Source organism: Oculina patagonica, unplaced genomic scaffold (genome assembly GCF_052425735.1).
Source record: "Oculina patagonica isolate OP01 unplaced genomic scaffold, crgOcupat unplaced22, whole genome shotgun sequence".
In the NCBI taxonomy this organism is placed as follows: domain Eukaryota; kingdom Metazoa; phylum Cnidaria; class Anthozoa; order Scleractinia; family Oculinidae; genus Oculina; species Oculina patagonica.
The window spans coordinates 1-14,854 of NW_027558059.1; positions in this window are offsets into that span (position 1 = coordinate 1).

Below are 14,854 nucleotides of genomic sequence, written 5' to 3' on the forward strand. Positions count from 1 at the left end.
CCGGTTTCAATAAACTGGAGAGACACTGTGAGGCATTTTACAAACAGGTTTTAACGACTAAGAATTAAGGGAATTCGTCTGTATTGTTTATAAACGTTTGATTCGCATCATTTGAGACGCAGATAGGAATTATATAGATTCTCACTGGAGCTTGCCAGTGAAATAAACCTGTTTTTCTTTTTACTTGTATTTATGTTTTTTATCGAGGATATGGGACATTGTACCGAATCGTAAATTGCATGATTATGGAAGACAAATCCCTTGTATTGTTTTCACAACCATTAGATCAAGAACCGGAAAACGTTGGTATTTCCTGAGGCTAAATTTTATTGCTAAAACAGACTGTAAATATAATAATCCCAATATACAAAAACGTGATGTTGTTCTTGTAGATAAAAGTAGAGATTATCGTCTGCTTGCTTTAAGTTCCCTTTCCGGTGGCGTTTGAATTAGTCTCGATTAAGTAATTACAAGAATGTAAGCTTTAAGGAATAAAAACAAAAATGAGTCTAGTATTGAAGGGCATATTGGAACATTTCCCGAAGAAAAACACATTAATTTTGAATGTTATCAAGTTTTTTCCTTTTTTTGCGCGGTGTTAAGACCTTTCATTATCGGCTTTGTTTATATGTTTAGGCAAATTTGCTAGTCAAGTCAGTCAAGAATCTGAAGAAAAATAATCCGTCAACACAGCTTGGGCTGCTTGGCTTAAGCTCTTACGTTGAAGAAAGTAAAATAAATGGATCCTTTCTGTTCGAGTTATCCGAGTTCGAGTTACCGGGGTTCTACTGTATTTATAAAATTGGTATCAAGGGTAGCACTAGCATTAGCACGCTAGTAAACAAGAAATTATACGCCACATCGAGGTCAGGTACTTGCCTTATTACATTACATTAATTAATCAACGTAGATTATCATAATTTAATACATCGCCTGAGTTGGTATTAACTGTTAGTAAGGGGGGTCTCCTCGATTAGCCTAGAAAGGCTTCCGAGTTTCCTGCTCAAAACTGTTACTACAGTGAAGCATGGAATGTTGTAATAATAATAGTGTATGATCTTGGGCAAATAAATAAAAAATAAATAAACTCTTGATTTCTACTACAACAAAAACAACTTAACGAAAACGACATTTTAAGACCGATTCTCAGCTAGAGGTGCTGGATATTTTATAAAGTGTAGGAGACATAAACATAAACACTTATATCTTAACTATCAGTAATAAGATCAGCCAAGAAGATGACTTCCTTCAAAAAATAAAAAAAGATAAAAGATAACTCGCCATGCTCATATTGTGAGGCTTCCGGCATAAGACCGTAGGGTGCACAATCACGCGAGCCATAAGACCTTGTTTTTTCCTGCGAATTTTCCCGACTCACGATAGATAAAAAATCATTTTAAAGCAAGAAAATTTAACTGTAAACCACCTCAAATCTACACAATGCAGTTTTACTATTTTCATACAGTTTTCTGTTGTTTTTTATGTGGTTAAACTCAAGTCGGTTGTCCATAAATTCCCGAGGGTGGAGGGGTGGGGGTGACCCTATATGGATCTAGGATCTTTCACAGATCCTACGTAAACTAGCTGCATTTTCGATCACAGTCCCCTGCTTCATTAGTTCACTCAGGAGCCCATTAATGGGCTCCTGGTTCCCTCTATATGGCCATGCTAAAGCCACCTCTAGCTCAAGGGTTCAAAAATCTTGTTCGGTCCCGCAAAGGACGTCCATTTTCGCGCTTTCACAGTCGAAACACATTAAGTACCTATAAGGGTCCGTTTTCAAAGCAAGCCGCAAATAAACAGGAAACAGTTTTCAAGAATTAAAACGGGCATTAAATTTATAAATGTTTTTCCAGGACGTGGCTCTTGGCCGACTAACGACGCATATCGTCAACAACATTGCCCGCCTCCCCTGGTGTAGATTAAGCTATTGTATCATATATCAGTTATCAGTAAACGAATCTACAGTGGTACCTCTTAGGAGTAAACGTGAAATGGAGTCACGTCCGAAAAATATATTTAGGCATCTTTTCTGATGTATATTTTAATTTTTTTTAGCCCATTGCTTAATAGCATCACCACGTGCTATTTAGTGAATAACTTTGCCTTCGTGCTGACGAGACCCAACCAGGTCGAAACGGTCGGTTGCATTTTGGCTTTCAGTTTGTGCTCTATCATATCGTTGTCGCTTTAAGTGTTCTACTTAGTATCAGCCTTGCTAACTGTATTTGCATTTCTATTTTTGGCTGATTAGATCTTTCACAAATCTTATGTGTGCCAACAGCATCTTAGCTTAAGGTCCTTTGCCACTTATAAATTCTAAACATTTTCAACGAGCAGCCTGTAGATCAGAGTTCTGACTAAATAAACTGGTTGAAAAACCTGACGACATGCAGCTAAAATTAAAATTAAAACTAAAATCTACGGTATTTTAGTTTACAAAAAACTCGAACAAAAATTTCTCGTGCAAGACATTTTGTGCTGAGTGCAGGCACTTGGTAGGGCTTAGTAACCGCGCCGAATTTTCAAAACAAGATGGCGGCGTGATCTGAGCCAGCGGTTTTTGTCGGAGGGGTTGCTAGGTAACGTGACTCAGAGAGCGTTTTTTGAGGGAGAATTGAAATTGTTCTTCCAAGAGAATTTGCCAAATGTACAAATGTTTACAGCCGCACCAAAGTGTGAGAATGAAAAAAGGCGCTGAGAGGACTCGGGAGTCCAATATAATGTTGCCTTGGCAACATCGCTCACTCTTCAAAACGGAAAATAACTTGTGATTTATAGGCGCATTCGAGTGGATTTCTCATTTCAAAATTTTCCGTGATAATGACTTGACCTAAGTCATTTTCATCAATTCCCATGACCCGACGCATGGAGAAAAATTAATTAACTCATAAATCTGCCATTGGATCCTTATTCCTTCGGCTAAAATGGCTAGGTTCCCAATCCAACATTCCCTCCAAAAGATCAAGTTTTGAAAATGTGCATATTTAGTGCCTGTCTGAGAGCGCTAAGAATCTACGGTATTTGCACTCTTCGGAAATAAATGCGATTGACGTTGTAGTGTATGATGAATTAGTTAAAAAAGTAACAAAACACTTCAAAGTATGAATGTACGGAAGCCGATAAGGGTCACTAGTTGTCGCTTCCAATTTGTCGCTTCCTAGTTGTCGCTTCCAAGTTGTCGCTTTCATTCCTGGAGGGGCTTTATGTATTACAATGTGATAGAGGGGGTGGGGGTGTCGGGTGAAAGTATAAGAACTTTCAGAAGTTTGTTTGTTAAATTTTTAGTTCGCTGGTTTTTATTCCCCCCCGTAAGTTGTCGCTTCCAAGTTGTCGCTTCTCAGTTGTCGCTTCCAAGTTGTCGCTTCTCAGTTGTCGCTTCCAAGTTGTCGCTTCTCAGTTGTCGCTTCTCAGTTGTCGCTTCCAAGTTGTCGCTTCTCAGTTTTCGCTTCTCAGTTAAAAATATTAAAAGTGACTGGCCAAACACGACTCCGGCCGGTCGCTAAAAGTTAGCCTTCAGTCTGTTAACGGAGGATTTCACTCGCTCTCTGGAGCCGTTACAGCAGTTACAGCATTGATATTTATGCCATTGTGTCGGCTAGGTCTCTGGCATATTTCGTTAGATTTATCGGCTCTTGTTTGTTGAAAGATTCTTAATTGCCTTCAAAAGAATGTTGTAGTCTATAATATTTATCAGATCAGTGGGATTGGAAAACTGTATTTATGGGATTGCAGAAGATCGCAAATACTACCAAGCTTAGCTGGGTTTAAAATAAAGATTAAAATAAAATTTCTAACAGAAAAATATATCTCAACAAAGAATAAGACCTTAAAAACGTTTTATAAAAAATGGACGACTTTTTGTCCTACTTAGTCTTTTTCTCTTTCATATGTATATATATTTTTTGCCTCATTTAGCTTATTTTTGTAAACCTCTATTAAATTGCCTTTGTAAGTGTTACCTTTTTAGTTGTAAGTGAGAATGTAAGTAGTGTCCTCATTATATTGTAATTATAAGTAGCTTTATCATTGTAAGTAGTGTAAGTAAGTAGTGTAAGTAAGTATTGTAAGTAGTGTCCTCATTATATTGTAAGTAGTTGCAGTATTGTAAGTAGTGTAGGTAAGTAATGTAATGTAAGTATTGTAAGTAATGTCGTATTGCAAAATAAAAAATAAAAAAAAAAGATCAGTGGGATTGAGAGCGATGGTTTCTTTGAGTTAATGTTTAGCTCCCCTTAGTTTGAGTGGTTGTGATTTGAGTTATTGTATGGGGCTAAACTTTACTTCCATTATTTTTTAACTGTCTTGTTGCGTTACTTGCATCCAACAAATAAATTCTATGGCAGTTTGATTACTGATTACAGCGACAACTGAGAAGCGACAACTGGGAAGCGACAACTGAGTAGCGACAACTTGGAAGCGACAACTGAGAAGCGACAACTTGGAAGCGACAACTTGGAAGCGACAACTAGTGACCCTTATCGGCTTCCGTAATGAATGAGATCGGAAACATTTGGTAGTAGTATGCTAGTTGACAAAATACTCAGAATACTACTTAGGTCACGGAATTAAAGTAATACCTTAGAACAACTAACCTTGGCAGCGTCATTAATTTTAAATAATTACTGAACCGTTCAAATAACAAGGAGCGTTTGTTCGGTGTAGACGTTTGTTTTGAAAGTATCGGGTTTGTTTACTCCCGTCAAGCGTAAAACGAAATCATGTCCGTTGGAGTCTTGATTTTCCGGAGTGCAAATACGAGTGCAAAGTTTGCCTATATTTACGTCTCACAAACGGCTCTTTGTACTATTGCAGCGTAAAAAATTTAATGGAAAATTTCATCGAGAATCGAAAAGATAACTACAACATTTGTTCGCTTGATTGCGCTCATTAAATTGCTTACTTCAGCACTTTCGTTTCGCCTTCCCCTATTTTTATCTTCACTGACCCCAGGACACTGTAGTCTCCCATTGGGAAGTTGAAATCTATCACTGCTTCCTACACGAATTTTAAATATTTACAAGCTTATCCGCTTTAGATGGTGCGATTTGTCTTCAGATACAAAGTCCGGGTTTGCAAAAGTTACTTTCCGCTCAGAGCTTTGCGTCAATAGCGGAAAAATTTGCTTATCTGCAGTTGTTGCGTAACAGTTTGGCGTAATGATACCAAACAAAGGACTGACGTTGGGCGCCCACGACATATGACTGACAGTTTCACATCCCGATCGCGTCTATCCCATAACGCGATGCAAAGCACGCGGAACGCTCGTTCTTGTGTGGGCGGGCTTAAAAAGGGGGGGGGGGGGAGTTGTAGGTTGGAACGTAGGAATCTAGCTGGTTGAGCCGAGTAAAGCCAGCGCTAAGGCCTACGGCTGGCCAGCGCCAATGCCCTGGTATTAAAAGCAACCACTGTTTTCTGCCGAGACTGCCGCTCACAATTAATCTTTCACCAGTTCTCAACTTATTATTAAGAGTACTGGCCCTGAAGAAGACTTTTATAATTCAAAAATCTTCTCTCTTTCTTTTTTTTCCCCCTTTTTTTTTGTTTATCCCTAAGTGTTTATTCTCTATTACACCACAGTCGCTACCAGGGAAGGTAGCTTGGTTGTCACAGACCAATTTTTTTTCCGGTTTCAAAGGTTTGGCCTCATGTTTTATACACTAACAGAAAAAACAAAGTTGTGCGTAAACAGAAAAACAACTATTTCAACTTCAGTGATCGCTAGCTCAGAATTAAATAGCTGCTTTACGCTTGCACTGCTAAGCGCAGTGTTTGCCCCAAAACCCTTCCCCTGTAGTATAAAAACAAAGAAGGTACGACCCCCTGAAAACAAGACACCCACGTTTCATTTCCGTAAAGGTCGATCTCTCAGCTCAATGCTTGGAACGCAAAAACTGCTTCGTCAGGGTCTTATGACTGAAAGATTAGCGCGTTTCTCCGGTGGGTGGGTGAATGCTTGAGCTTCGTCGCAAATTTCACGAAATGGAGCTCGTCGTAGAAACCGTTTGGGTTCCAGATGAAAAGTGATCGCTGAAATGAATTATTAACATTCATAAGTAATTACTAAACAGAGTCCACAATCGACATCCGTCTCAGATACATGTTAGTTTTGTAAAACACTCTATATAAAAGCTTGAAAAACTTAAAACTATAAGGAACTCGGCATTGGTCAAACCTAATTTTTTTTATATCAATGTAGGTGCAGGCGCCTAGAGAAATGAAATTGAAAAGTAGAGACAGATATATCGTAGATTGTTAGCGAAATATATTACAAATTTATTTTTTTCTTTCTTTTTTTTTTTCTCTTTTTTTTTTTTTTTTTTTTTTTTTTTCTATGTTTTTTCTTTTTTTAAATTATCGTTGGATGTAGGGTTCTTTTGAAAGACTCTGGAAAAATTGGATTGATGAGAGATTGTTATTGGGTTTAGTAACATGTAATGCAAATACCTAGAAGAACCTTTAAAAACAGGTAGAAGCCTCTACATTGTTGATACGACAAAATTAGTCTCAATAGCATGGGTAACAGATCTCGAAATAAACTAAAATCTTCCCCTGTGGGGCTCGCAAAAATACAACGAAACTCTTAAAATATTTGCGCGTTTCATAAAACACCCGGGGGCTGTAAAACTATTAAATGGGGTGTAGATCATACATCTTGCAAGCTAAAGTATGCCTGACAAGGGGTGTCATTTAATTTGCATCAATGTCAAAGTCCAACATGGGCAAAAGCTGTTTTGACAGGCTTACTGATGTGCGGCTGACCACCAATTCAGGTTGCAACTGAAAGGAGGAGACAACTGTTCCGTCAAAACGGAGGAAAAATGGACCCGCCCCGTTTAAACTAAACATGGCGGGAAAAGTGTGTACATCCGGTCCGAGGTCGGGGGCTTCAGTACAGCTTTTTGTTTTCCTTTGAAATTAAGCCGAGAACCCAACTAAGCCATAATCAGTGAAATCTAAGTCACTAGCATACGAGCCCGTGATATGAACAGAGATCTCATTTAAGTATTAAAGAGACTTTTAAAATCAAGAATCTTTCTTTTGTAAGGATAAGCAAATAAGTGGGTTTAACGACTATAAACTTGTATCTGTCACTCCCTAGTTTTTCACATTAGGCACGCAAAGCTACCCATCCAATTTCACAACCAGTGAAATTTTTGTTCTATTAGATTCGTGTAAATAATAGTTAAATGAAACTGATGAAGTACTAGCCATATACGCCTACCAGTTCGATTCCATAGCGCGTCGAGACACAAAAAAAATCATGGCTCGCTCATATAAGGGGCGGTGCCGGTGGTTGAAAATTCCTAAGAACCCTTTCTCAGATTATCGTAATTTTTACATTTGTAGACGGTTTCCGTACAGTGTTTTAATGCTGTTACAAAATATTTGGTTAGAGGCGTGTTATCCGGTGATCTAACCACTAATGATTATGAAAACAAGCTTTCAGATTAAAGAAGCAAATTTAAACTTAGTGATTATTCGGTGAATCGTCATCAACTTAAATAATTATTACTCAAAAAATTATCGTTCTCAAGCTCGACATATTGGATACAAGATTTTTCAGTCAAGTATAAATAACCCATGAGAAGCACAATTAGCGAATTTTTTAAACAACTGACAGTAAATTGTCGGCCGACTCTTGCTCAAGGTGATAGGCCAGTCAAATTCTTATAAAAAAAAAAAAACCTGTGCGATCAAAGCAAGCAGGACTCCTGATTTTCTCTTGAAAAAATGTAGCTTGTTGATTCTTAGAGTGGTTGTATACTTTAAAAAGTCGGAAAGCATTGTAGATAATCCTGTTACTATTTTTTGACACAACCACGTTTTCTGGCCAGCCCCCAAGGCTCCAATTTCCCGAAGGCTCTAATTTCTCCCAACATAATCAATACATTTTCAACAGAGAGGTGATGTGAAATAAAAAACTCATCAACTAAGGAATACAGTTCTGAACGACCTGATGTGCCATCAAATTTCCAAAGCTGTTTTAATAATTCGGTGTCCTAAGATAAAGCTGATAAAGCTCGAGAATTTTATCGACAGAAATAAAGATTCATTCCAAGTTTCATTTTCTTGTAACATTTGCTGACAAAGTTTTGGCAAGAGAAAATAGTTACCGTTTCTAGCTTGGGTCTATTGGTTGAAAAACCAATTGAAATGCGAGGCTAGCACTACGGCAAAGGACACTTAATTAAATAGGCCAATATTTCGACTAGTATTACTAGCCTGTTCTTGAGGGCCAGTGTTATTATGGAAAATATAAGGGACGAGCATTTCTACAAAGAGAGATCCGGCAACAAGAAGTACTGGGTTTTATTCTGCGTTGTGCCGTTCCCTGTATAGAAAAGTTTCATATAATTGTGGTTGGTTACACCCCAGTAAAAGATGCTATAAGCGCATTTTCTCCGCCGGATATAAAAAGAGAAGGGTCAAAGAGAGAATTTTAATATGATAAGGCTATAATCAAATTAGACGAGGGTGTGACCTTGCATTTACAGTTCAGTCTAGGCGAGACATTTATTAGCTGTGGCCGGAATTTTAACGTTGGCCTACACAAAACAGAGGGGGTGGGTGGACTGACTGATACGGAAGAATCTAGAATGACTAATGGCGTCGGATGTTACTTGAACGAGAATCAATGTCGGAGTAAAAATACACACCTAACTGCTAACACTTTCCCCTTTCGCATATGCTTCTTTGGGTTTATAACCGAGCGGGGAATGAGGAGAGGGGAATAGACCCGAGGAGAGGCTGGGGAGAGGGGAAAATAGGCGCGCGGGACTCGGGTTTTTTTCTGTCATTTTACTGAAAGATACCCCTCCGTGTATAGTTTAATTTTTCTTGGAAAAGCCTGCACTGCAATTTACAGCAAGCCGAATTTTCTTGGTTATTTTTCTGCAGTATATTGTTAAAGAATAACAAAATGTTTTTTGAAACATTTAAGAATAAAAATTAGCAACAAAAAAATGGACTATATTTCGATGCTTGTCGCTAATTTTTATTCTTAAATATTGTTAAAGCTTTAAAAAAAAAAATTACAAAATTAATCTACCAAATTTTGATCATCAAAATTTTGCGCAGCTTAGTGGAGAGCAGGCTTTTTGTTATTTTTTATTTTTTGTCTATTATTCTATTGTGCTTTGTGCAGGCATAATATATTTGACAGGGTTTTTTTTTTACAAAAAGAAAAATATCATTCAATGTCATCGAAGATTCCTAAAAAATCGAATATCCAAATTTTTCAGTTGCTTGCTATGTTTGGACTAAAATTCTACACATTTTCATTGAATTTAAACCAGCTAAATTCTGTTCTTAAGGAACGTCGAGTTCCGTGCCTCCCACGTGCTGAGAGTTGAAAGAAAATTCTTACACAATTTGATCATTCAGGCATCTCTGCCTTTGAGCTCGTTTCAGTATCTCAATCTAATATTGGTCAATATTTCGCAACGGGCGTAAACTGTTGTTAGAATGTTTAGACTCGCATTTTTATGAGTCACGTACATTTGATAAATATATCTCCATAACGGGCGAAAAATTAATCAGAATATTTAGGCAGTATTCTAATTCTTCACGGCCGTATTAAATTTAAACTAGATTTCGGCTGAGTTGGGTGCTAGCTGACTTAGTCCAGTCCGATCCCTGAACTCTCTCTTCCGCGCGCCCGTTAAAGGGGTTGAACCCTATAAATCCTTATCTCTCTTCTTGCGCAAAGGGTTCAACCCCTATAAACGGCGCGCGGAAGAGAGAGAAATCAGGGATTGGACTATAGCTGATCGTAGCGATGACTACTGTTGCGTTCGTTAGCTTTCGCCAGCGTCCCGCAGGAGTAGGGGGGAGGGTTGGCTGTAGTCCGAGAGCCCCAAATTCCCCCCCCCCCTCCCCCCAACCCGGGCTGGAAACTTACCTTACTGATTTTCGCGACACGTTTCGCGATGAGTGCGGATTTCGCGACATTTCGCGATTGCGATGATGAATCACTTTTTTCGCGTGAGAGACACATTTCTTTCCTACGTCAGAAAATACGTCAAATAACAAAAGAAGGGTGGGACCGGCGAGCAGAGAGTATGTCACAGTAGGTATGCTTGTACGTCTGAGTCTGAGTCTGACGACACTCCAGAAGATTCCCCTCAGTGCACACTTCTGATGTGGTCACGCGGATCGCGAACTATTGTTCGCGTCCCGCGAGGAACGGAAAGCGAAAAAGTGTCGCGAAAATTTCATGTAATAAGGTACTTAATACGCGCAGACCCTATGATCACTTAGTACTGTATACTTGTGACTATAAATAAATGCTGCAATGGACTTTGCCTTACAAGTCAAAGGTCAAGAAAGAACGCAAACAGTTGTGAATGACAATTGTCAACATGTCATGTTGGTTTTATGCATTCAACGCCGAAAATTATCATTTTTGTTTGTTTCTCTTACTCTCTTTCTCCCACACAAATGCGTCAATTACGTCACAAATTGTTGACTCATCGAGCATAATTTTAATTTTAACTCCGACGAAGTTATTCTTTCGCAATTTCTTGTAGTTTTTCCTTGATTTTTATTTACAACGGGAAGTAGTTGGCTAATTAAAGCGTTTTTTCCTCCTCTGAGGCAAAATAAACGGAATAAGTATGCGTGAATTTTTTAAATTTCACTAGCAGAATGGGCTCCTTACACTAGCCTACATTGGCACGTTCTGCGCTAAAATTTGCTTTCACAAGTTGCATTGCGAGCCAAAGAAACTGTGCTCGCTAGGTGGCTGTAGGAAATTCGAAATCCGAGAATCATTCGCCTTTAAAGGATAAGAAATGATTCGCAGAGTAGTTTTGGAAGACTTTGATCGATGTGTTGGACAAGTGAACACAGCCCCCTGGAATCAAACAAGTAAGGCCGGGTTTATAGCAAGCTAACAGAAAAAAATTACTCTGAAACAAAAATTCCATTGAGTACGAGTACGCTTCGCTTCGAGCCCCATGATTGGATAAAAAAATGTTGAAATAAGGCGACGCAGGGATATGATATTTTTGGACGTTCCACGACTGATCTATTATTAGTCAACAGAACACATGACATGCTTGATCATGCTTGTGGAGGCGGACAAAGACCATAATAGTGTAATGAGATTGAGAAAGGAAACATTTTACCATATTAGTTCCAAAGGTCAAAATCTTGTTTCTTCACAGACTCTCTATCATATCGATTTTCTTTGCCGATTGCCGGCCATACCTTTCCCTCGATGTCTGTAGCTGAAAATTTTGTAATAAATCAAGGCAATAACGAATAAATGTCAACCTGTCCGGCTTGACAAAAGAGAGTACCGTATTTTCTCGATTAAACGCCGGGCCCCGAATAAACGCCGGGTCTCCAGGCTTTTTTTTAAATAAAACCCTTAAAAAATTTTTTAAAGTTTAATATTTCTTAAAAATAATATATATATATATATCTGTAATAAAAAAAAAAAAAAATTTTTTTATAAAAAAATAGGGCTAAAAAAACTCCTATAATTTCTCTCGGGCCAGGGGACTAGACCCGTCTGATTTGTCACCGATCCACAAATTAAATTAAGGACAACACCCGAACATTCCAAGACCGTCGAGACCCCGCGCAAACCTTAACTTCCATAATAAAAAAACCTTTCTAACGAATTTACTCTGGCCTTAGCTCATTGTGGGTGATAACTGATCTAATATGAAATCGTCGCGTCGCCTCGTGGTTTTAGCATGGCACCTGAGTGGGTGTCAATGATGAGTTATCGCTACGCCTTTCAACAAGAGAAATCAAAACCATTTTTGGTCAACAGAAACAGCCGAGGCTGATAAAGTTTATTGCGACAATGGTATAAGGTATACGACGACTATGAAATACCATTAAGTGGGAAGAGCGTTTAAGATATGGTTAGACAAGGGGCAGTAAATTTTCCCTTTCCGCTCTTCTACCCTACCTCCCCTCCCCTTCTCACTACCATATCCCCCCTCCCTCCCTCCCTTTTACAGTTAAATAGTCAAATTGTCGTGTCTCAACAACCATTAAATACTGCGGCTGTTTGATTTTTTTCTAATTTATACAAAAATAACTGGATTGTGCAGTATATATAACTTATCGTAAACTAAATTATCACAGGGATTTTACTTGTTTTTCGTCGACAACTGTGCTATACACATACTTCTACTGGCTTAGAAAACAAAAATAATCCAAGAACGCCAAGCAAAGGGAAAAATGTCAACCGAATGAATCAATTTTATTTTTGGAAAGAAGTGCGAGGATTTGGGCATCCTCAGAGACCCAGGGGCAGTTAGTGGGGCGAAATGAAGGAATAAATCGGGTAGAAACTTTCGTCGCTGCAATTTCTGCCCGATTTATTCCTTCGTTTCGCCCCACTAACTGCCCTAGCCCTGGGTCTCCGAAGATGGGATTTGGCGAGAACTAATTCCAAGTTGTAATTCATTTCGACCCTTTCTACCTGTGGCCAGAGACACTCGTCAACAGTTTTAGTACACTAAGTGGTATTTTATAAGACTTAAATGAACCTGGTTCATTATTTAAAGGTTTGCATTAACACTAAAATGTGTCTTAGCTTTTGAAATCACACAAATCCCCGTGATACGTACTTCCCCTTAAAGAGCGGTTGTTATTTTTGCCACGTGTTTTTTTCAGACTGAACCTTCTAGGGAAAAACACTTCAGCGCAGATGCGATTGTCTTAACTCGAAGAAATACTAATTTCCCTACAGTTGTGAAAAATGACGTGAAAAACAAAAAACAGGAAAAGCAAGAAATAAAAAGAAAGAAAACAGGTTCCTTCGATAACAGAATGCTTGTTGGTGATTAGTGAATCAAACAAAATAGCGGAAACAGGTTTACCGTAGAAATTTAAACTTGAAGATGGGGAAAACACTCAAAAATGGCGTTGTTTTCAAGGTTAGGGCGTGATGACGAATAACGAAAGGTGTGCTTTTTAATAAATGAGCCAACTTGGCAAAATTAAAAATAAGTCAAAATTACACAAATATTAATTTGTGTGGACTGCATATTGCGATATGTGTGAGGCGGTGATTATAGAAAGGCTAACATATAGTAGACGGGCGAAAAAGTGCATGTAGAGTTTATATTATTAGAAACGTTAGACAGAACTTGAAAGGGCGGTCGCCTATTTGGTGCCTTACAAATATTGGAAATTATATACAATATAGATATCCATTACTCTCGCTTGTGTTATTTTAAATTGAGTGTCATTCGTTTAACTTTTGTTTATTATTTTTCTGCTGACAACAGTTAGAATGACGATTTTGCTCGAACTTCCAAAGGAAACAAATCATAAAGGAGTTCGAGAACTGATCGGGAGTTGTATTACAGAGTGTTTGACTGGGGAAAGGGGAACCACATTTGGTTGGAGCGAGTATCGTGAGATCGAAGAAATCGAGGTTTTGAATCAAATCGGTGTTCTATGTCATGTAACTCTTTTGCTCATGTATGTTAGGGTGCTTTAAACGATTCTAAACTAAAAAACAGTTTAATAATAAACAACGGTTTATTTGTAATGTATTCGTAAAGGTGAAAACAAAATTCATAAAGGTGGCTCTTCTCCTACGAAAAAAAACCTTATTAGCTCTTTGTCAAGCATTTTTATGTCTTTGAAAATGACTTAAAATAGAGTGAAAAAAATGCTCGGAGTAAAATCGGCTCAGTCGAAAGCCTTTCAGTTCATCTTCGCGCGAATGATATTCAACTCGAGGGCTCTCATTTCAGCCCTTTAGACGCGAATTTGGCAGCAAGTGTGTATTCTTGTAATATGCCGCTGTGTTCCGTGCAGTTCCGGCAGGTCTAACGCTAACAAGTAAAATATCTATAGGACGTTACAGTAAATCAGTGAAGAGGTTGATACGGACTTTGAAAACAAAAACTATTCCATATTTGCTAACCGCAGCCCGTTCCAAACTGTTGAATTACTATAGCCTCCGTAGCTGGGGTTTGTTGGAGTTAAAGCGCGCACAAGCAAGCGGAAGGGCCGCGAGGGGATTGAATTTCTTTCTAACTACTGAGTGGAAACCTTCAAAAGAAACAAAAACTGGTTCGAGAAATCTCTCGGGTGTTCGAATGAGAAAAGATTTTGGTTCGACTTATCCGGAGGCTCGAAAAATCGAGGGTTCGCGAAATTGGGATACCAGTGTAGTCGAGAAATGTTTGGACGATTCTGCTGGTTAAAACAACGCGAGATAAAGAACGCTTAGTTCCTCAGCTCAGAACTTGAAGCTTATGCTTACAGCGATCAGATTCGGAAAATTCCTGAAGTAGTTTTCCGATGTGTTAGACCGGTAGCAGGCGATGTGGGCGTAAAAACCCAGCCACTTGGCAGACTATCATGTGAGTGTGGGTTTGCCTTAGCAGGTTTCTAAGAGTTTTTGCAAGAATAAAGAGGGCATCTCAGTTTTCCCGCCGGAAAATAGAGAAAAATTTAAAACTCACTACCCAAATCCGGAACGATCGATGGTTAGTCAGGGGTTTTGGCCCTCAGTTCTTTTCAAGCCAAGACTGATAAGAGCTTATATCCGCCCCTAACTGAAATATTAGTCTTAGTCACAAATAGGGCGTAACGTTTCAAAATAAGCTTAGATATTACACTCTGGGACGAATCGAAGAGCCTTTTTCTCTAAGAACCTTTTAAAATCAAGAACGCTGTTGTTTAATACCTGGATTATCTAGCGAATTGGTTTAACTAATGTAATCCTGAGTCTCTTACGCCTTAATTTCGTATCAAGCACGCAAAGTCTTACATTTGATTTGTCGGCCAAAAAAAACATTTCTCATAAGCACTGAATGAAAGATGGCTCTGAAAATTTGTCGCGTATGAGGGATAAAAATAAGATCTT